This window comes from Ambystoma mexicanum, chromosome 6q, assembly GCF_040938575.1.
Source record: "Ambystoma mexicanum isolate Mex_15411 chromosome 6q, UKY_AmexF1_1, whole genome shotgun sequence".
NCBI lineage: Eukaryota > Metazoa > Chordata > Amphibia > Caudata > Ambystomatidae > Ambystoma > Ambystoma mexicanum.
Genome location: NC_090937.1, coordinates 1159711511 through 1159735133, shown reverse-complemented (window position 1 = coordinate 1159735133; position 23623 = coordinate 1159711511). Strand labels below are relative to the sequence as shown.

The following is a 23623-nucleotide window of genomic DNA, read 5'->3' as shown; positions in this document are numbered from 1 at the left end:
CTGCTTTCCGAAGGAAGCCCATTCCTCCGGTGTCGCTTGCATGGTGGGATAAGCGACCCGCCGACGGGCGGAGTTCTCGGAAGAGGATTGGAAAGGCGACCGATGCCGGCGCTTCCGGGAATGCCTCGAAGAGGCGGAGGAGTGACGAGACCGACTCCTGGAAGGAGACCCACGGGACTTCCGACGATGACACGGAGAGTCGCCTCTCGAGTCATCCGTCGAAAGCCCCGTAGACCTCGACTTCCGGGGCTTAGACACCCGACATACCAACAGCTTCTTCTTGCGCTCCCGCAAGGCCTTGGCCGTGAGCGACCGGCAGTCGACACAGTCGTCGGTATCGTGGTCCCTCCCCGAGGCACCAGAGGCAGGCGTCGTGCGAGTCCGTGACCGACATCTTGGACCCACAGTCCCCGCATTTCTTGAAGCCCGGACGCGGGGTTCAAGACGAAGTAGACATCGTCACGAACAGGTTTTCACAAAAACCAAACAGGTTCAACGAACCGAGAAGAATACAGCAAACTCCAAAGAGTCGAGGCGTACCGAGATTCACGAAGCGAACACGTTCGCGGAAAAAACGGAACTGAGGCTACGGGCATCGTGCGTCCTACTTATCACACCGGTTAACGTCGGCTGTCGGAGGAGGTCCTCGGGGACGGCGCATTGACGTCATCGACGCAGGACGCAGACGCCAAAGATTTTCCGAAGCAGCACAGCTGTGGACATTACCTGTCATAGATATGGAATACGTCGGAGGACCCAATCCCCTCAAATTATATATTCAGATTTGCAAGAATACTCAAAATCTGGAGACATCAGTTTTGTTTCTGTGACCACATGTATAACAGTGCTATTAAAATATGCAAATGTATTAATAATGATGACATATGAGTATATATTTCTTTTATATACATGTTGTTCCCCTTGTTCTTGTGCTGAATTCATAAGTAATTTTATTTTTCAGGACAGGCAAACTGTTCTTAAATTGCAGTCAAAAATGTATTTCCCACCTGTGACTGCAAAATGCATTGTTTTTATGCAGCACATTTTATTTAGTTCACCTACATGAGTTGCCCTCTTAATAGGCTACTTCAATGACACAGACAACATGCGTGAGGCCTTAGCCATCTGTCCGGACAAAGGTCAGAGTTTGTGTGGATATCTGCTTTATTTGAAGTTGCAATTACTGACGGACAATGCATTTATCAAGGGTGCGGTTCCAGCTGCACTCTAAGAAACAGGACCATTACAACCCTATATTTGGAATTCATTTTGGCAATTTTTTTTTCTATAAACTCAGATGTGCCATCAGCAGTTTTAATTCCTTGGTCACAGCGAATGTCCGGGTGGCTGTGCATTCCTGGTTTCAAATGAGCTGAGCTCTGCATATACATAAAGGGTAGGTGAACCAAAGTCCACAGCTTAGGTTGCCGAAACATAAATGCTGCATGGGATATTCTGTGCTCCTTGAAAATCGAAACATTCGATTAACCATGTCTTTATTTATAATAACATTTGAATAGCAAACTGTCCTGTCATAAATATACCAAACCTCGTATGTGATTTGTAATTAACATTCCATCTATCTTTCCTAGCAGAATACTAAGTTACACGTTTTACAGTTTATTGTATTTCCTTTTCACTATGCAGCGTAAATAAAGCAGCTCATGTGCATTAGCCAATTTCTTTTTTTTAGTAAAACAGTTGATCTTGTTATGGTTAACATTAAATACAAGACATTTCAGTGCAAATTAGAATTCCTGCTGACATTACTCAATGGAGCGCATTACATTCAATCAAAAAACTGTTCAGACACCTTTCATCTGCAGATCACCTGGATCATGTGCAACATTTATGAGGGCTCATATCAAAAACATAAATCAGTGAGAGGAAGTATAGAACCCTAAAGGAATGTTCCTGCAGACTAAAATATTCTTAAAACTACCTGCCTTTACTATATCCTGTAGACTGCTTATAAAACACCATGTCTCGAGGCACAGAAATCTGGTAGAAAATGCATGACCCTGAATCCTGGCTATCCTATTGCTCGGTCATAATTCAACATTTGTGCCATATTCCAATCTTCCAGTAATCGGTCTATATCATGCACAGTCATGGAAATAGATGGGAGCCGTGTAGCTGCTCTACGTGGCCTAGAAGAGCTTGGTTAGCTTTACACCAGCTTCTACCAGGAGTGACATCCCATGCCAACTGGTGCCATGCAAATGTACCCATGTAACATTAACTGTGTGTTTAGTCATTTATATAACAGTTAATTAGGAACAGTGTAAAAGAATTGCAGTCGGGGGGCGTGGCTTGGAGCCGCCTCGAGTGGCATGGCTTCGTAGGAGCTCCCGCGTGGTTCATCGTGCCATCATCAACTCCGCCGCCACCAGACCCTGTTACGCGGCAACAGCGGAATGCCTCACGCATGAAGTCACCCTGCAGCCGCTAGACGAGCGGTTTCCCGGTCCGCGGCCGAATTACAAAGTTTCGGCGCTTTTTCCCCCGGGTCCCGCTCGAAGCTAAAATGGCGGCCGCGGAGCACCAGCAGAGGGTTACCTCCATAAGGGGGAGGGGCAGGCGCGCTACAGCAAACTGGATCGCCTGATATCCTCAGCTCTCCACCACGCACTGGCTTCTCCAGCATCGCACCCTACTGTAGGCGACCAAAGCTTAATCCATTTGCATTAATCAGCTTCAGACACCGAGGCGGCGTAAGCGGAATGCCAGTGGAGATAGTCGCCGCTGCTACCGGAGCCCATCTCGATCCCAGCTTGGATTCCCGCTGATGCCGCACCTCCTTCTACCCATATTACGCGGGGACTAGATCACGCTCCGTTCCCCGAGACTCGACCGACCTGGAGCAGGCCCCCCCTGGGGGAGAAGCTGTGCAGGGGGGTGCCGCCGCCTGGTGGCCTCGATTGGCGGCTTGCAGCTTCTCTTCCCTGGCGACCGCTCTGCAGTCGGCGGCATCTCCGATGTGGTGGTGTCGCAGCTGGGTCTCCCGCACCTCTACGGCCCAGTGACTTACCGGCGACCCACTCTCCATTGGTCTGCAATAAGCCTGGATCAACATACCGGACCTGAATATCTGGGGCCGCACAGGAGCATGCAAAATCCCCCTGCCTTCTGAGGAGCACGCCAAACCAAATACCCTAAGGTGAGGAGTAGGGTGCTTCAGGGGGATTTCCATCTGGTGCGAACTCTCTCCTCACTACATCTGTGACCTTGCATTACAACACCACGGAACGCCGTGGGTTAGGCGTCCTGCCTGGGACCCCGCCGCACCTCTATGTACCATTAGGATCCATCAGCTAATCCATCGAAGCTCGCCATACTTAGCACAGGACTACTGTTAACCCACTACAGCCCAACCCCGCCTCAATAGCAGAGCTCCCTGGGACGTGCCTAGTGGGCGAAAACACCCAAAGTGGAATCCTGTACCCCTCCCCTGGGGCTGAATATCTAATATTCCACATATATAGCATTGCCTCCGTGACCCAAAAGCACCAAAATGTCGAGAAGTAGCAAGGTGCCCAAACAGGCGGACATTGTCTCCCTATTATCTAATACTGCAAATGATAAATCCAAGAAGGGGGACCCGCGGAAGATGCCTCCAGCAATCCCATGTCTACAGCTTTCGGCACCAGCCCACTGCTCCTCCCATTCGGTCACCAAGGCTGACCTACAAGACATACTCTCGGCCTTGACCAAGGAAATTCAAAAAAGCACATTAGAGGTCACAAAAAAAAACCTATTTTTTAGACAATCGGGTGGGAGAGGTCGAACGCCGAACAGCTGAGCTTGAATCTGAGGTCTGTGACCAGAGATTTGAAGGTGAACAGGACAGAATCACTGCCCTGGAGGCAAGATGCAACCTTCTGGAGGCAAAACAGGAGGACGCGGAAAACCGCTCTCGGAGGAATAACATTCGATTGCGTGGGAACCCATCCATGATTCCAGATGCAGAATTGAAAGACTACGTCTCTGACTTGTTCAGATTCATCATCACACTCCTGGATACCGTACCTCTGGAATTGGACCGGGTGCACAGAGCATCCCCGAGGCGAGAATCTGCGTTCCCTCCGGACGTTCTGGCCAGAATTCATTTTTTCCGTATGAAGGAGGAAATCATGCGTGAGGCGAGGCAAATACAACAGATCACCTTCCGGGGATCCACAATTTCGCTATACCAGGACTTGGCTGCCCCTACCCTTCAGAAGCGAAAAATTATGCGCCCGCTAACGGAATGTTTACGGAGAAAAAATATCCCATACCAATGAGGATTCCCGACCTCAGTGAAATTCAAATGGGAAGGGGCCCTGAACCAAATTCACACTCCAAAAGGAGGCAGATAAATTCATGGGCCTTAGAAGATCGGATGGGGAGTCGGAATCAGAAGAACCAACATGCTCCCCCGGGGGCAAATCCCCCGCAGGTGACCAATCAAAAACCGGCAGAAGGCGCAGGCCGCGGGGTCCCCTTAAGAAAATCAGCAATCCGGGTTGATCAGCCAGCATGGTTTCAGTAGAGTCCAGATCCGATAGGCTTGGGCAGCTCCCCCCCCCCTTTGCGGGTACCCTGTCTTCTGAGAAGGAGTATTTCACCGCTTACAATAATGCGGGATGCATGCATCAATGAAACCCTCAGAAACACTCGCTTACAAGTAAACTAACAGTGCGGGAGCAACGTTTGAGCTCCAACATCGTTCAGTTCATCGGCCCAGTTGGCCAACACTTTGCGCTTTGATGCCACCAGTTCCCCAGTGGCAGCAGGACAATAGTTCTACCACCAGTTCAAGTTGGGGAGGGTGGACAGACTATCAGAGCACCCAATCCAAGGATGGATGCGCCGCACCCCATGGGGTCCGGCTTCACACTCAACTCAGCAGTATATCGTGACAGCAGTCAAGTTTCCACCAGCACAACGCAGCAATCGATCTTTTACAGCAGTTTGTCAGCCCCATGGTGAGATTACGGACCGAAACAGATACAACGCAGCAGCAAATAGCAATGGCTGAGGCTAGTGAAATAGTAATACTCTCATGGAACGTCCAGGGCCTGAACTCGCCAAGAAAGCATAAGTCAATAGAGCACAGATTAGGACGATTATCAGGAGATATCGTTCTCCTCCAAGAAACTCATCTACTGCAGGAAGATGAAAGCAGGGTGAGATACAGTAGGTATAAAAACAGGGCATACTTCGCTTCCTCCGGACAGAAAAAAAAGAGGAGTGGCAATCCTACTGAGTGACAGGGTCCCACTGTCGAAAATCACCATAAAAAGAGATCCGGAGGGCCGATTCCTACTTCTAAAGGGCCTATTTGAAGAACTTCCCATCACCATAGTCTCAATTTATGGCCCCAACACGTCCCAAGCCAACTTCATCACAAACTTAATTCTGACCATCACCGGTTTCTGTAAAGGCCACCTAATCATGAGCGGAAATTTCAACTGCATGCCAAATCCCCAAGTGGATAAAACCTTACCCCCCACAAACACAGACTTTGCACAAGCACTTTCAATAGCCAAACTGCTCAGAGAAACTGAATCCGTAGATGTATGGAGATTATTTAACGGCACTGCAAGAGACTACACACACTACTCCTGCGTGCATAAAGGCTTTTCAAGAATAGATCTCATACTAATGTCTGGTGTTCTGTTCCCCTGCCTTAACAATGCAGAAATCCACACTTGCATGATATCGGACCACGCGCCAGTATCAGCTAAACTAACCATCTCAGGAAGAAAACATCCTGTTCAAAGTTACTGGAAACTTTGAACGATGCACTGCTATTAGACTAATGCATCCGACTGGAAACTGAAGAAACGCTCCTTAACTACTTCAAAGAAAATACAATAGAGAACTCACCCATCAACATCATTTGGGATGCCATGAAAACAGTCGTCCGAGGCACATTAATTAGCGCTGGTGCGGAACAGAGAAGGGTCTCTAACATCATGGCAGCTAAAATAGAGGAAAAGGTGAAACACCTAGGGGATGAACTGAAGCAACGCAACTCCAGGAAAACGGAGAGAGCCCGGAGGAAAGCCAAAATAGCACTGGAAATGCATTGTGCCGATCGCACAGCAAAAGCCTTAGCATTCACAAAGCAAATTTATTACAGCAAGGGGGACAAGGCGAATAAAGTGCTTGTGCAGAAACTGAAAAAACTCCAGAGCCGGAACAATATTCTGAAACTAAGAGGGAAAGATGGAAAATTGCTCTACTCAGAATCAGAAAAAAATGGAAGAGCTGCTGAACCACCATAAATCAATCATGTCCGGGAACCCTACGGCACTGGACAATTTGCCAGAATACCTGAGTACACTTCCCCCTCGAGACACATCCCAACTCGACTCCCTAGAATCACCCATCTCCACCGAAGAAATCATAGACGCAATTAATCCTCTCAAACCCGCCGCCCCGGGCCCTGACGGCCTATCTGCAAACTTCTATAAAAGATTCGCTAGAATCCTAGCCCCCCAGATGACAGCCCTATTTAACTCCTTCACTGACTCAAAATCAGTAACCGGATCCATGGCAGAATCGCTTACTGTACTACTACATAAACCCGGAAGAGACCCCGAGCTAGCAGCCTCTTATCGACCTATCTCACTGCTAAACAACAACAAGAAGATCTTTGCCAAGGTACTGGCCAGCAGGTTGGGCCCAACACTACCAACCCTAATTGATCAAGACCAAACAGGGTTCATCCCGGGGAGGGGAACTCATGATAATATCGTAAGGACGATAAACATCATCGAAAGTGCCCACAAACTAAAGGTAGGAATGGCCGCTATATCACTGGATGCACACAAAGCCTTTGATCTGTAAGACTGGGGGTACATTCGGGCAGTCCTGGAGCACTTGGGCTTTGGTCCAAATTTCATCACTTGGGTAATGGCCAACTATCAATCCCCCACCACACAGCTGCGGGTAAATGGGGCAGATCTAACAAGATCTACATAACTAGGGGCACTAGACAGGGTTGCACACTCTCACCCCTAATCTTTTCTCTGTTTATGGAGCCCTTTGCCGCAAGAATCAGACAAAACCCTAGCATAAATGGGCTAACAGTGGGGACCACGAATATAAAATAGCGCTATACGCGGACGATGTCCTAATAACAGAAACTAACCTGACATCGTCCCTGAAAGCTCTCTGGGAGGAGATCTCAGAATTCGGGGCCCTGTCAGGGTTCTCAGTAAACCTACCCAAGTCCACGGCCTTGCGGGTTAATCTCTCTGCACAAGAAAAAGACACTCTGCGCCTGTGGACCATGGGATTGGCATTAGGGGGCTATCGAATATCTCGGGGTACCCATCCCCAAGGACCCACTACGCCTGTATTCGAGTAACTTCCCGCAACTGATCAGAGATCTCCATAATGATCTCAAATGGTGGAAGCCCCAAGAAATGTCCTGGTTTGGTAGGATCACTGCCATCAAAATGAACCTAATTCCCAGATGGCTGTACCATTCCACAGCTCTCCCCATCCGCATACCGGGTCGGGCCCTAGTATCCTTGCAAAAACAAATCCAAAACTTTGTATGGGGGGGACCTTGCATAGCCAAATGAATAATGTTGAGGGGCATACCACAGGGAGGTCTGGGAGTACCGGATCTAACAAGGTATATTCTAGCTGCGCAGTTATCTCATGCCTTCACTTGGGTCCAAGAGGAAGACAGACCAAAATGGTTAAAACTCGAAGAGGCTTGGTGCCCGGTATCGCTCTCAGTCCTCCCAAACCTACCAACAATAAAACCTCAGGCAAACAGTGGACCCCTACTGGCAACGACAACAACAGTCCGCTGCTGGAAAGAAGCAGCCCGTAAGTGGGGCACCCGCGGTCCCATGGGCCCCCTAACTCCCATTTGGAATAACCCTGATTTCTCCCCAGGCCTGTCTACGCACAGCTTTTAACCTTGGATAGTGGGAGGTCTACGGACGACTGGCGACTTCTTGGAGGCTGGTGCGCCCATCTCATTTGAAAGGTGCAAAGTAAAATTTGGGGTGGGGAAACGGGAAAGGTTCCATTATGCCCAAATCCACCATTGGTTGTCTCATAGAGCAATCCGGGAGAAGTGCTCCAGAGAATTAACAGCACTGGAACGTTCCTTAACATCCCCTACCAACAAAGGCAGGATTGCAACCTTTTACCGACTCCTAGACAGAACAGACCCCTCTAAAAAAGAAAGGTATATGCTTGAATGGGAAAAGTATCTGGGAAAAGAGATTGCAGTCGAGGATTGGGGAAAGATCTGGGCCAGATTACATAAAAACTCGCAATGCATCACAGACAGAGAAGGGGGCTATAAGCTATGCTACAGGTACTATACGACACCAGCACAAATCAACAAGACCAATCCATCCATACCCAGTACTTGTTGGCGAGGATGCCCAAACTCCGGCTCACTATTCCACATGACATGGTCATGCCCGAAAGCTGAAAAGTACTGGAAAGAGATACTCAAACACATCAAGGAAATCACAGGCCTTTCCATCCCATGGGTTCCCGGAATCATTCTCCTGGGTGGCACGGGTGGGGCTACATTTCCAGTCTCAGGCCACATCCCCGGGCTATGTACACATCTACTCTTGGCAGCAAAAATAGCAATGGCCCGGGTATGGAAGAATAAAGAAGGCCCTTCAGTGGCCCTCTGGTGGGCAAAATGTTGGGACATAACCGTGGCTGAAAAAATCACGGCGATCCGAACGGGCTTCCTATATAGAACCCTGAACATATGGGACCCGTTCATGGACTATGCTGCTAAATTCCCGGCCCTCACCAGGAGGCCCCCGCTAACCAGATGGCTCCAGGGCAGCCCGCTATACTGAACCACAACCCCATACCATAGCGACCCATCACGCCACATCCAGTGTATCCCACTTGGCATCTGAGGACAGGATGGACCATGGACAATAATGCTTCCTCCAGCATTTTGAGGCCCCTCACTTTGGTTCCATCGGCAAATCTTTGCTGCTTTCACATACTATTGTACGCTTCACCATAGCTGCTGTTATGATTAATGTAATGCTTCTGAATATGCCAATAACATTTTATGAAGAAAAAAAAATTGCAGTCATCTGTGACATGTAATGGATACAAAGATATATTTTGCATCTGACGTGGCTGTATGTATGATTCATGCCCAAAAATAGCCCCGACCCCTCACTGGGTGATGCCTGGAGCTGAGTTTTGCTCGTGCTCATAAAATCTTTATTTTGATCTCTGCACAGATATTATACGATGTTCCATTAACTGAGCCAGTACACAATAGCGATAATAAAAATGCAACCTGTTCCAAGATAAGACAAATTATATTGTTTTCGCAGCTATTCATATTGTAGTGATTTGCAGCTGAAACAATTTTAAAATTAAATGCATTAGAAATACCATCCACCTCAAAGATTTTGCACCCTCAACAAAAAACGCAAATGTATGGCAACATTTCTTAAATAGTACGAGAAAGGCATAACATGGGTTTCATTTCTATTGTCTTAAGGACACACCAATGGTAATTTGTTATTTCTGATGCTCCAAGTACTCGTGTTCCCAGTTGCAACATTTGGATGTCATGTAAATTGCATTAATACTGGGCCAGTTCATGAAACTAATCTAAGAGCGTATTTTCCATCAGGAAGCACATAAGGACATCGGCTATGGAATTCTGTACGTTTCAGAGCTACCTACAGCGTATGCTGCAGAATTTGCAGATTTCTGCTGCAATAACTCTGCTCTGTTGCTGCAAACTGCTGAACTCAACAGCAGCATGCCCTGGGGCAGGGGGCCAGATTAGGCAAAATAGAAAATAAAATGCATACATACAATGGTCAATTAACATCAAAACTTGACAATATTTGCCCACAGTAGGCGTGTTCACATGTTTTAATTGTAAAGTCATTGTAAACCGTACATTATAGTTTTACATAGGTCCATAAATTGTCAGAAGTTTCTGAAAGAAATAGCTAAACGTTACTAAATCTGTTTGAAAACCTAGAGCCTAACACTGCTAAGAGCATATTCAGACGATTGCCTCAATTGGCCGAAAGGCGGGTTCATTTGTAGTTTCCAAACACAAAATCAGAACCTGTTGCCGTACAGTTGCGGGTTTTTTTGAGGCTTCACTTTTCACATCTAAATTGAGCACTCGTTCAATCGACCTAAACACTGCAACGTCTCAAAGAAAATACTGACTGCAGCAGCTGGAGTGCCGTACAGCAGTCTTTTGACATGTGGCGCTGCATACTGGTAGTGTGCCAGTGACCGCACTGTGAATTAACAAAGTAATGGCGTGATGCATGAACTGCAAGCTGAAGATTGTTATAACTGCCAGAGGAATGCCTTGCTTTACTGCCAGCACTCTGGACCAGGACGACTTTGGCTTACCTTTCAACAGTACTTGCCAAATATGCATCACTCAATGCAATCTTCGTGCACACCACGCTCATTCTGCTTTTTCTCGTACACCACATCTGTTTTTATCCATCTGAAGGCACTAGGGTGGAAAAAACTGCATCTCACTGGCTCGCATTTACGCACCACGAACACTCTCCCTCAAATCACTCACTAGGAAAAGAAATGTTCGATAAGCACGGAGAACTGTCCAAAATGAGCAGTTCTCCGTCTGGCGGCCATTTTGAGATTTCTAACCTCTCAAACATCCCTCGCAATTGGATCAAAGCATCTGCGCCCCGCAGAGCATGAAGTAGATTGCTTGCTCCATGATATTACAGAAGCTGGCAATTTCAGAACAGAGACCCTGCCGTGGGAGAGAGCACCATTAACTGCCACATTATACAAGATCACTATGGGTAGATGTCTAAAGTTATTGGTGGGGCTCGACTCTTATGGGCACGCAAAGGGGTGTCCATGAGGAGGATAACCTACCGACTCTGGATTAACACCCGAGTTCACGCGATGTGAACTCCAGAGTCCCTTAAACGTAGGGTGTTAGCATTTCAATGGAGCCTAATTCTAACAGAACAGAGGGGACTTCCCTCAGAAGATGCAGTCCCCATTCCTTTACACATACCTATGCGCCCACCAGCTAGCGTTCGGACAAACCATTACTGATTCAAAGGTTTCCCTCCATCGCTTCTCAGTTGCTTCAAAGTGACCTGAAGGGGCACAGGAGCCCAGATGTAGGACTGGGCTCCCAGTGTCTTCGGTCACACGCTGCACCTCACTGACTGCCAACCAAGCAGCAACATGTCTTGAGCAGGTTGTGGTCATGTTCGGACAGGATCTAGCTCAACAGTTTGGTCGGACTCCTCCCCTCAACACAGCCATTATGCCCATCCCCTAACCTGTGGCTAACCAACCACCATAACAGGCCATTTCCAACACTCCACTCCCCCACAAACGGTTACCTTGCAACAACCCCTGATTGCTCACACAGACACATCACCAATCTATATTCATACCCCCACAGGCACATTCCCACGCTACCACACATATGCATCGAACCCCCCCACACCCATCTACTCCTTATAGGCACATCCCAACCCTATAGCCACTCCATTGCCTGATCACCATACAACTCCATTTTCAAGCTATACCCCACAAGCACATTTCTATTGCTACTTCAGATATCTGATGGAGTCCTAGGTGCTTTGAGCAGTGTAGCAGTACCAGCAAATTATGGTGCCGCAGAGAGTGCATTTGGGGGTGATATGCCAGTGTGCTTCCCTCCTTTCCTTTCTGCTTGGGAGTGCAGGTGGAGGGTGGGTCTCCAGCCCATTAGCACAGAAGCTTCACTTTCATGGATGCACTTAATGCGCCGTTCGACTGTCTTTCTTCCTTTCCGCATGGTTTCCTTTTTGCCTCGTCTTGCAAATCACAAGCTCGTCTTCCATTTAATTTCTCCCAGTGCCAAGAGGCCCCTACAGTTGTGAAACAAAAATGTACAATAAGGTGCATCTTTACCCCATATGTTTCCTCTTCAATGCTCTGTGGACTGCTTTAGAACCCCTATGATTTAACCATTTGAACTTCTGATCTTTTAAAAAAAACAGTATACCTTTAGTTTTTGGTGGAGTCAATGGCAGTCCATCTGTGCCCATTATTTATCACTGTTAATTAACATATTGCACAGCGTCACAGATGACACAGAAAACACTCTGAATCTCAAGAAAAGTTCAAGGATTTTGATTTGTGTAGGGCTTCGGGACATTCCCCTTCTCTCAATGTTGACCCCCTACCATTTAATATTTGTCTTACACTAACAATGTGACCCTGAATGCAGGCAGCTTAAGTACCCCAGGGACATACTAGCTTTCCCTACTCTCAAAGATCAGTGTTCTAATGGTAAATTTGGATAATGCCTTGCACTTGCTCTGTGGGATTCAGTTTGTTTCAATCAGGACCACGGTCGTTTCTCCTTTGTGCTCTAGTTCCTCTCCTCCTGACTCCACTCACCAATCATCTATCACCAATCTTCTGTCCCTCAAATGTTCTACTCCTCCAATGTCTTGCTTCCACCCTTTGATGTGAACACTCCTCTCACTTCTACTTCTACTCCTCTATCACTACTATGCCTTCTCCCACACTAATACTACTCTTCCCACTCCCACTACAACAAGGCTCAGTTCTCTCTCTGGTGATCTTTAATCTATATATGGAGCCAATAGGATAATATCTCAATGACAACAACATTACACTCCATCAGTACACAAATGATACGCAATTACACCTAAAAGTAAGCGTCACACAGGTCATCTTATGCCCAAGAATTGCCCAGCCTCCATCTAAGCCTGGAAGACAAGCACATACATAAATTTCAATCCCACAAGTACAGAATGCATCCTTCCCCATCACCCATGTAAGCAGGATACCCCTTCAAAGGTGGCTAAACTGCATGCACACCTGGATCGCTTCGCACATCGCATGACCCAGATTGCCAAATCATTTGGGTTCACTATAGATTGCACTCTAGCCTTCGGACAGGACAGCAAATAACAAAAAGCCCCAAAGCGCCTGGTACCAGCAAACTCTCCTCTGGAAGAAAAAACTTTCCTTCCACCCGAGGACCTCAGAAACAGTCCAGGCCCTGGAAATAACCCACACCAATGGGGAATTGCTCTCACCAGAATTTCTGCAACGCACCTGGCCCCACATAGGGTCAATTAACATGTTGCTGTCCAACTGATAACGAGAAACAAGAGATTCTACAGCATTTCTCCCATCCTAAGAGAGATGCACAAGCTTCACATCCTAGCCAGATTATTTAAGACTGCCTTCGCTGCCTCAAGTGGTCTTCCTTCTTGTGCCACTGCCTACCTCCATGTGTGAAGCCATCCTTTGGGTTACTTTTTCTGTCCCCACTGAAGCAATACATAAACTTCTTTTTGTGGCCACCTCTTGATGAGCACCCGATTGTTTTGCCTTTTCTCACTGTCCTTTGCTGGTCGAGGAAGGGAGGCCTTGGCTGACTTGCCTGCACTCCGGATGTGCGGCATCCTCTAATTTTTGGTTTTGGCCCGAGTCCTCTGATGCTTTTCGGTCTATCTGTGCTTCTTGCTTTATGTTCTGTTTTAAGAGAGTAAGATGTGCTACATCCTCGCTTCTTGCTTGCCTGTCTTTGTGTATGGAATCCTGGATGAGTGACAAGTGTATGTCCTGCTGTGGCGTGCTCATGAGTGTTTCAAATATGCAATCAGAGTCAGTAGGGAAAGTTACAGCTACCATTTCTGGGTGCAGGAGGCCCGTGTCCCCGCCGATCTCTGTTACTCTCTGCCCCTCTGTGTCTCCAACTGCCTTCCTGGTGTCTCCATTGATGTACCTGGGTGTCTACCAATAAAGCCAATTACCGGAAAGACTCCGTCCCTCATCATTCCTGGCCTCTGGAAGCCAAGGTGGGCGGGTCTTGCATGCCTGTAAGAAGATGGTAACAGGGCTATACACTTGAAAAAGGTAAGTGCTATGTGGGCACAGATTAGAGTTCTCAAGTCAGTACAAGTAGCAGCTTTCATCAGCTGACGTTTCTGTAGTCGAGTTCTGTTGAATTACTTGTGTAATCTGTAATTAAATGACCAGATGCATTTTTGAGACAACAAGAAGAACAGAAACCTTTCTGTGCTGGCTATTTGAGCCTCTCTACATGGACAGTGGCGACCATCACTTGCAAGCTCTGGACTTGGACCAACAAGAGCCGATCCTAAATCTTTTTTATTAACATTGCTTCTGTGCCATTCAGACCTCTTGCTCACTCCTCGCGTCTGAAGAAAACACTATCCATTCCACTCTGCTAAGCCTCATCTCCTGCACACTGCCTGCCCAAGGCTGCCAGCTAGACAGGAGATAATTGGACCAGTAGATAACTGTGGCGCTGAGATATGAGAGGAACCATCCCAGCAATGTCAACAACAGATAACAGCACAACTCCCACCTCCCAAAGATTCCATGAGATTTCACGCATGTAGGTAGAACGTTTTTTAAACTAGAATCCAGACATCAACTCGCCAACATAATTTTAGGGGAAATGTGTAACATTTACAGAATGCAGTGAAGCTCACTGGCTTGTAGTTTTCAAGCTACGTTTCACCACTTCCCATCCAGGCGAACCATCTTGCTACGTAAACGCACGCATGCGCACATGTTTAAAGCAATAGCATAGTTAAGGCAAGTATTGTGATCAGCACGATGAATGTTATATAGAGTACCACTGCAGAATTATCCAAAACTGCTAGTACCGAGTGCAATTCGGGGCTTTGGAACCCTGCATGTACTAGCAGTGAGATGCTGCCCCACTCCCACACCCATCACTGCTACCCTCTCCCACACCCCTCCCCCATCTCAAAATCCGCAGGTTTTCACAAGTTTACCAATTCAATAGGCCATCCATCTACTGTAGCCCTTTCACATTCAGGTTTATTTTTATTTCCACTTATTTTCGATATTTATTGAGTGTGGACCTAGCTTCAAGAAGTAGAGCTTCTCTGCTGTAAAAAGAAGCTTTACACTGTACCTTAATAGCAGCGACAATCTCAGGTCACAATGCTCCACTCTTTCCGCTCATCTCTGCTGCGACATGGCTAGTGATCTGTAAAGAACATAAATAAAATCATCAAATCAGACTTCGAAACACTGTAGCACCTGAAATAAATGTACACTTTTTACCTGGCAAGCATACTCAACATACACAATTTTTTTGCAATCATACCACTGCCGTTTCAATTGTTTTGCTGCACCCCATCCATCCGACCAGAAACTCACTGATATCTCGAGTCATGGTTTCACTGACTCTACCTTTGCTGTATTCCGTTGTGGTTTTGCATACACATAGAGAAATGGCAACATGGTACAGGGCCCTCCATCCAGAATCAGGAAAGGCTACAATATAGATCCAGTCATCACCCTCTTCAACGACACTTCGCTCTTTACAGTGCACAGTATGCGGAACAGGGAAGCAAAAAAGCGTAGTTGTCCCGAAGATGGGTCTATCTTTATTTCATCGTTTAGCTTAGTATCCCAAATTATCTCATCTCCTAGCATTCTGACCCCACTCCCAGTCTGTGAGATACAGGGGAGGGACAGGAATAACTCACTTTGTCCGATGGTCCTCCAGCTGTAAACCCCCCAGGCTACACTCAATCGCTTTGCAGTGGAGTACCCAAAAGATGCAAAGTATGAATTGCAATGTCAGAAACTGTGGTCTGCATGGTTTTGACAACTGGCCTGCTTGGACATTTATTTGAAAAAAAATCACTTTGACACGTAGTAATTTAATGATGATTTTTCAAAATAAATGCTCTTTGGATAATTGCCCGTTTTTAGAACAACCCCTTTATCTTCTTCCCTCCCATTTTAAGTGTTTTACTTTTCTACACTCTGCGAGGAGTCACAAGTACAACAAGCACACATAGTTGTCATGTTGGTTATTATAGAACTTTATTAAAATAAAAAAAAGTGTTGGAAAATGCCTCTCCACCCCCAACACTAAGAGGGGGTTCCTTGCCTCAACACAATTACCTAATGTCAGAGTGTCCCAAAGTAAAAGTTCGGTACTGTGTCCAAATCCTACTCCGACCCTCACATGCTAAGAATGGGAAATGTAACTCGAAACTGTTTTCACAATCCCAGTGTTAATGACTCCTTTCCGCTGGTTCTTATCCCACACCACATAGTTCCAATTGGCATTCACGTCTCCATGGGGAAATTACTATATTCCCCTTTGTTCAAAGTAGCAAAAAGTCCTCCCTCATCCCAAAAGTTCCAAAATAATGTTCATATGTCCAGGTGGAAATAACTCCCTTCCTCTATTCGTATTTCCTCCTTCTGGCTTTACTATGTTCTGTGGTAAAGGGGTATTGTAGGTTAACTCCACAACAACCAGACCTAGAAAAAACAATCTGCTAGGGACAAATGCTAGATACACCCTTTTACGAGAAGCACAAGAGCTTTTATTTTGTATACAACAAGGAATGGGCGTCAGGGTATTCCAAGTCTACTGTCAGAGAGCTCTCCTTCTCCACAAAGATGGAGTTCATCTTATAAAACGTACAACTCGTCATTCATGGCGCACTCGATATACAGTAATCATCCCTCACCCGCATTGGCTGCTGCCTATTTACATGCTAATGGTTACATAGTGCCTTTTCAAATTGGTGGTGTCTTCTCCTCCATCTTTACCGCACGTGGGTAGCGATCTCTTCCACCATGAAGTGATGCAAAGTAATTGGTTAGCCTACAAAGACACCACCTTGTCTTTACTCCTAACCACGTGATAGGCACCTGGTCGTCAACATGAACTCGTCAGAATTTCGAGGTCAGCCTAGTCCTTGGCAAACAAGCAACTCTTTTTTCATCTGAGAAACACAGGCGCCCCGCCCCCATCATGCCTCCCCACTGTATTGCCATTACCCTTTGCTCTCCCTGGTACAAATCACAGACCTTGTTGTCAGCTCCCCTTATATCAATTACCCATTCCAAGAGGTAAGCCTAGTGTCCCACTACACCATCCACTTCTTGAAGGATTTAAGTGTGTTATTCATGTGCATCTGTTAGTTCAAATGGAACATTCATCATTCTGGGGGGCACTCGGGTCCTAAATCTCAGTTCATGTTTTGGTAACCCAAGACCTCTGCCGCAGGTCCCATGAGTGTGGCCTTCGTACTGGTCCACAGCCCTTCTTCCATTACGCTGCTCACATTCCTACCTAATTGTTCGAAGGTCTACCTTGATACATTTATATAGGGGTGTACATGCATGTTCCTTGCGACGCCTGGGAATTGGAATGTGATAATCAAGCAAGAGCTGAGGCCTCGTTGTTCTGTGTCTCCAACACGGCCTACAAGGACTCAGGCCTACTCTGACATGCAACAATAGCTTATGTCATAACTACTACATGCATACAATGCATTCTACGTGACACTATCGCAGAGCAAATGGTTACAATAAATGTGTATCATCAGTTGCTTCCGCTCATAGGGATCCCCTTCCCCCCTACACCGCCCTTTACACATTTTCCATGTTTTGATATATTTTCCACAATCTGAATAGTTTGAGAGGGGCAGTGATCTGAACGTGCATCCCAGCAGTATCTCTTTTCTTCACGTTAATTCACTTTGCATAACCAAGGAGGATATTTCTCTCCTTGGTCTTCAGCTTCACTTCACTGTGTGGTTTACTCTCCTGCCAGGACTTTCACACCACAGTCTTAAATCCAATTTCATGCAGGTCCCCAACTCGCACTATGCCTGGTATACTCTCCTGCCAGGACATTCTTATATATGTCAAACACCAAAGGGTATACGTCTACCCTTGGTTCTCTCCGTTTTCACATAGTCTTATCACTTTTCTTTACTTTCTTGGCTTCTCAGCTTATCAGGTACTGAGACTATGAAGATTACTCAAGATGCACAAAGGGGTATTTCACTCCCCACTAACAAAGCACCTTCTTATCACCCCCAGTCTGCCTGATATACTTTCCGTCCAGATCTTTCTTGCACCATGGTCAGGGTGCCAAAGGGCTATGGGTCTTCACTTGGTTCAGATCCATTTATATAATTCAATCCTGCGGCACAGAACTTAGACTCGCAATTCAACAACACTGCCCCTTGGTATATTCCCCTGCCATGTATTGAATTGATATTTTATTTCTATCACGCTTGTACACAAGTGTTTCAAGTAGGTGTCTTTCTTCCCTTTAGGGTATCTTTCTCTGTGGTCTTCAGGGTCCCAGACCCTTTTCATATCTCCATCTCCCGTTGGTTCAAAATGCCATTCTCGTAAGTCAAACTCACAGTGACTTGGTATATTTCTCTACCAAGTTAGTACACTGCTTACTATTTCAAGCGGTTTGGCTCCTGGGCTCTCCCGGGGTCCCTGCACCCTTTTCTCTGCCCGGGTACCTTGTGCTTCACGCTGCATTCCTCAGGCAATGGTGCTTCTTGTGAAACACCCAATGTCGTTCGGGGCTCGGCTTTAGTTGGCGGCATTCCGGTATACAGTCTTTATAATGACATTTTATATCAAATCATGTTTCCATGAATTTTTAATAATGAATGATACATTTAAAGAATTGTTTTATATCGAATTATTTAATGAAGACTACATTTATAGATAATTTGTAAGGCTTATTTTAAATCATTTATATTTTATATTTAATACTTATAACATTTTAAATAAATACATTAACTTTTTAGTAAAATCCAATATTTTATTTGACCAGTAGGTGTCGCTTTATAGTTCATTTTTACATTAGGATACACCGGAACCATTGTCCATTGTGGCCATTTTGGATTTCTAGTGTTGCAGTGGCTGGAGTACCTCTCTGGAGTTCCTTTTGCTTTTTTTGGATTTTTCTGTGTTTTTTGGATTTATTTGAACATTTATTTTTTCAACGAACAGCTTTTTGCTTTCTGTGGATTTCCAGGACCATGTATTGGATGCTTTTTGTATGCGTTTTTGCACTTTTTTCCCACGTTCCTGGACTATGGATTATTGGTATTTTTCTTGTTCGTTGGATACATTTGGCGTTTTCCCATTTGGATTTACTTGCAGCATGTTCTCATGGATATTTGTTCAGAATTTTGACGTTTGCAGTGGTAAGTGAATTTTCCTTTTTTCCAATAGTTGATATTAAATGCAATGCTGTTCAGATATGCTATTTTTTCTTGCTTTTCGAATGCAAGTACAATGCAAGTACATATTCTTTTGGTCGTTGCTCGTTGTTCAGATATTTTATGCGTTTTGCATTTGTTTTGTTTTTCTTGTGTGACTCTCTTCATTCAAGTCACCGGAGTGTTTTTCTCGCAATTAACTGTTATTGAACCGTTGCTCTTGTTTTCAAACATACTTCCTCATTAGGGTCCTTTTCTAAGAGTTCCTTGTTTACTATCGATATATATTGATCTCGTTATACACGTTTCGTTATAAGAACTTCTCTCATGATTTTGAATGCATTTCGGTAAATATGTTTTTGTTATATAGTATTCGTTATAATATGCTGTCGATATATGGGATTCCATATAAAGACATGTAACCGGCATTCCTGCAGTTTCTTCCCCACTTGGTTTGGCTTCCCAGCAGACGGCCTGCTTGGCTGTTCACTCTCTCCTGAGGCAACCCAAACGAGGGCTTGTACGAGGCTCGGCTTGGGCAGCAGGCTGGTGCAGTCCTTCACCTTGTACCGGCGCCTTGCTTCCTCGTGCATCCTGCACGTCCCTCTCTGCGGCTTTCTGCTTAGCGGTCTGGCGTCTCCAGGCCCTCTCAACTGACAATTGGTTCTCTTTCAATTGGTGACAGGACTTGCAGATTCCGGGGTAAGGCTCACCTGTGGTGTCTTCTGCATGGTCTTCTTAGCAGCCCTCACCCTGTGGTTCTTTTTAGTCTTGTGAAGAAAGGGCCAAGCCTCCCCCGAAGCCACCCTGCACGATAAGTAAACAATCAAGCAGTCTCACCTCAGGGAGACAACCCAAAAAGGCAGGAAAACCCTCAAAGTGGGAAAACACCTGCAGGAGTGCTCCATTGGAAGTCCGGAAGTTTACAGAAGTAATCCGGGAATTTGGCGAGCCAAGGAAGCAGCAAGAAGAGCAAGAGTGATGGAGAAAACAAGGTGGGAGCAGCAGGGGAAACCAGGAGCGCTGAATGCAAGGTAAGCGATGGAGTAACAGAGAAAGGCTTTCAGGAGGAATAGAGTCATGGGAGAAAAAACGAGGAGCAAGGAAAAAAAAGGGGAAGTATAGACGGAAGAAGCACTGAGCAAGGCAAAGTTTGCAGAGCGTTGAGACGCAAGGCTCAACGGCAGAGTTGGCGCATATGAACGCGGTAAGAAAAGACACTGGAACGGGTACAGCTCTGCCAGGAGGTGCAAGAGGAAGTCATATTGGTAGTAAAAATGGCACCTGCAAGTGTGAACAGTGCTTCCAGCTGTGCCAAAGAGTCCTGGGGTGGAAAATCATGACAACTGGCATAGCTCGGCATTTTTATATTTCCCAGCATCAATTTCAGCACTGCTACACTGTGTAGTAGGATTTTCAGGTTCTGTGATATTCCTTACTGCCGCCCTCCCCCTTGTCTCAGTGTTTTGGGACTGCTTTATCCAGGCATTGGAGGAATAGTTGTTACTCCTCTGAAAGACATGTTCCTGGTTAACCTCACAGTATGCCATAGAGTATTGGGTAATTTCTGTAGGATTAGTACGTTTCAAGGAGGAAGAGGGACGATAGGGGCTTTCCTCATACGGGTAAGGGAAATACCAAGTCTCAGCTGGCAACGTTCCTCTAGTCCCACAAGGGTCAGCTCCCTCATTTGGTCCTCCGTCAGATGGCCACTTCCAGGTTTAGGATCAGGTAGCTTCTATCTTTCCCTGGCCCTAGGGGGAGAGACTGTCCCCAGGGAAGGAGTGATGATGGTGCCAGATTCCTCACAGCTCCCTTTCACATTTTTCTTTTTTTCTTTGCCCTTAACCTAGCTGGTTTATTAATCCAATCTCCACCTTTTGATAATGTAAGCTAATCCTTTACCTCTCACCTTGCCCTTATTCTAATTTTGTTTCTATTAACTTCCTTTGCCCTTCTCCTAAAAATCCAACCCTAAACCAAACCGGAATCCACCCACAGGTTCCCCTTTTAATTTCCCAACCTTAGTCTTTCTTTGTTAAATGTGTCAAAACATTTATTATAATGCTAGTAATCCAACAAGAAGGGTATCATTTAAACTGGTTATTGTGTTTACTAATTTGTCATAGAAAATCGTCAAGAAACTGAACATTAAACTGTGGGCCAATGTTCTGAGATGGGAGTTCTCCCCCTGTAGTCACATGGCTTAACCCCAGTCTCATTCTCCCCCAGAGGAGACAACTCCCGCTCTCTCCACTCTCCTTGAAATTATTACCCACCTTCTCAAGAAACACTCTCCCACTCCAACCTACAAAGTCTCCCTCTCCTGATGTAACCCTTCTCTGCCAAAAGACACCTTGCTCATCACAACAATCCTCCAATATGTAATTCCTGCTCGATAACCATCAACTGGCTCCCATATGACTCTTCAGTTGGCAACCCTCTGATACCAACGTAACTTACTCCAGCCAATCTCCAACACACTCTTCCCATCTTTGCGCTCAATAGACCTCTGGCTCGCCAATCTCCAAACACCTTCATCTCCTTCCTGAACACCCTACACTCTTTGACTAAACAGGCTAGCATTTATAGTGTGGTCCAACTTCCCCGAGGGTGGTACTTTGAGACATATATTTCACAGTCATAGTGTAGTCTGCGCTGCTCTGGGAATAGCCTGTGTAAGGATACGGCAAACAGAAGGGTCTCGGACTTTGGTCTTTTAAAGAAAATACCATATTAAACAAGTGCAACCAAAACAGGGTTTAAAGAATAAAGCAAGGTGTTCAAACGTAAGTGAATTAAAAGACAATCCCTTGAATAAATAACTCAAACTTAAGATGAACTTCACCTATGAAGTAAGTACTAATACTCCTAAAGTCAATTCACCTGTCACAACTAATCCTTGAACTTAAAATAACCATCAATTCAAGGAGGTCTTCAAATAGGGTCTTCTTGAGTAGACAACCAACGTTGCAGCTTAGGCAAAAACTTAAATTGGGACCTGTAGTGGCCTCTCAGGTGAGGGATAAGCTAGGCCCTGCACTTTGGTTCTTTATCTCAGTCCTCTGGGTGATTCATCCCTCATGCTTTCTCACTCTCTCGGTTGTGTGATATGTTTCCCCAACCTTCTGTTTAGGGTTCCGAGTTTCTTTTTCTTTTTTCTTTCTCACTCTTTTGCCAGTCACATCTTTAGGGGAACTGGATTTGTGTCCCTCTCCTCATCAGGGGGGTCTTTCTCCTCATCAGGGGATCTTTGTTTTTGCCCCTGTTCCCTTCAGGGGTACTATTTCTGCCCTGGTCCATCTACCAGGGTCAGTATCAAGGTCTTGCCTTAACCTCTTCCGGGGCTTTTTAGGTGGGTCAGCTTGTCCACCTTTCAGGCTTAGGTGGTGCTGCACGGGTACTTTTCTTCTTCCCCCTGGGTCAGTTTTCTGAGCCTCTTATCGGGCAGGCCAGCTCTTCCACCTTTCAGGCAGGACGTCCGGGTGTTGTCCTGGTGCTGTCGAAAGGAAAGGCTAGGGCATTTAATTTGAGGGCCCGCAGCATCTCTCTGTTGTCATCTCTCGTCCTCTTCCATCCCGTAAAGAGTGGAGCATGCCGCCGGCCCAGCATAAGCATGGGGAGAGGTGGATGCCCAGTTGTACCACTACATGTCATGGGCTGCGCCACTGCTGTCACCGTCCTGCTCCAGTGGGCAGCACCGCTACCGCTGGCAGCCAGTCATGGGTATGTCTTAGAATTGTGGCACTGCAATTCACCACACCTGCGATTATATCAATGCTTGATGGCATCTGTGATTTTGAAACTGCCCTCGACATGTGGATGATCGCATTCCCTGCCCCATGGTACCCTGCCAGCATTGCCTCTTTTAGACTGGGTCACTCACTCCCCTGCTTGTAAATCAGAAGTCAGGAAAACCTTTTGAAGCAGGAGAAGCTGTTTGGTGTCCATAGAAAGCTTTCATTGCAGAGAAATGGTGACGGTTTTAGAAGAATACTGGTCGTTTGCCTTGAGACCCCCAAGATGAACACAATTTTATTTTGATTTTTTGTTTAGCACGTTTGCCTTTGCATCTGCAGGAGTTCAGCAGTCTGCACTGGTCGGACTCCTTCAGCAGCTATACAGAAGGAAGATGTGTACCTAAATACTCACCATGGAATTCAGAAGGTTATGGTTTCATTCCCTTGAAGGGAAAGGCCCCATTTCCCATGTTGAGTGTTTGACTAGAGGGTTGGCATAGCTCCCTAGGTGTACCAGTGCTATAGTTGCAATACCTGACGCCCCCCCCTTACCATGGTAGTCGCTGTCTCTTGTAGATTTGTGAATGCCCTTGCGACTGGTGATGGGGTAGTATAGGGATCCCCTCTATACCTCCTCCTGGTCCAGCATCCACTAAGTCAAAGTGGCCCCTGGATTCGTTTGACCAGCCCACTGTTGGTCAGCAAGGTTGGGAAGTGGACTTCAGCACTGTGTGTTGTAATTTCTTGGGCTATCTATCAGGACTAAATGAAGCTATCCACCAGCCTCCTCCTCCTCCTCCTCCTCTTCCTCCTCCT

General features: G+C 46.2%; 1 protein-coding gene across 10 annotated transcripts in view; it reads right to left on the bottom strand.

The window, feature by feature from the left end:
• Positions 1–23623, bottom strand: part of APBB2 (amyloid beta precursor protein binding family B member 2) — a 1500548-nt gene that overhangs the window by 1217825 nt on the left and 259100 nt on the right. For all 10 annotated transcript variants that reach the window (XM_069631754.1, XM_069631756.1, XM_069631760.1 and 7 more), the window contains exon 2: positions 14972–15046. The gene's annotated coding sequence lies outside the window, so the exon portion shown is untranslated. The remainder of the gene's footprint in view (positions 1–14971; positions 15047–23623) is intronic.